Below are 946 nucleotides of genomic sequence, written 5' to 3'. Positions count from 1 at the left end.
GTGTTACCTTAAATGTTTTCTAAATTGGAACAAAATGCTCACTCAAAAATTTTCACGCAATAGACGAAAGCTACCTGATGATGGCCACACCAGTGATCGAAACGTTAAAACACAATATTTCACACAATAGAAGACAGTTACCTGATGACGGCCACACGAGTGATCGAAACGTTAAAATACAATATTTCACACAATAGAAGACAGTTACCTGATGATGCCCACACGAGTGATCGAAACGTTAAAACACAATATTTCACACAATAGAAGACAGTTACCTGATGATGGCCACACGAGTGATCTAAACGTTAAAACACAATATTTCACACAATAGACGACAGTTACCTGATGATGGCCACTCAAATGATCGAAAACACGAATGAAAATAAACAATCCATCAAAAGCTCTATCTCTGAACTTTTATTTATAGTGTATAGTGAATTTCCTCTTCCCACAACGTACACTATATATTGTTGAAGCCTTTAATGTGAACTTCATCTTTAAAGTAAAATATGTTATTAGCCGCTAAAGAAAATTTAGTTTTTGTGATTATGTTAATGTCATGATAAGAACAAAGATTATTTTACTTTTATACTTTAGCCAGGAACAAATGCCATTTCGATAACTTAGCTAAATTATTGTTGCAATTGTTCATAATTTTGGCAAATAAGCTTAACTAAAAGAACGCCACCCCCACCCCAGGTGGGTCAGCGATAAGTCTAAGGACTGATCACATATTGCTCATCGTGTAATTTTACGTAAAATAAACAGATAACAAAAACAAAAGATGGATAGTGACAAACTGAAGGGAAAACACGAAATCATTGTAGTTTAATTCTAAACAAAAATGTTTTATATGGGAGACTATGAACCAATGTGGGGCCAGGCGTGGCCTATTATTAGCGTGTTGAATTATGAATCCTCCAATTTATGATTCGAGTCCCGTTTC

This window comes from Limulus polyphemus, unplaced genomic scaffold, assembly GCF_000517525.1.
Source record: "Limulus polyphemus unplaced genomic scaffold, Limulus_polyphemus-2.1.2 Scaffold471, whole genome shotgun sequence".
NCBI classification, from domain to species: Eukaryota; Metazoa; Arthropoda; class Merostomata; order Xiphosura; family Limulidae; genus Limulus; species Limulus polyphemus.
This window is presented reverse-complemented; position numbering follows the sequence as displayed.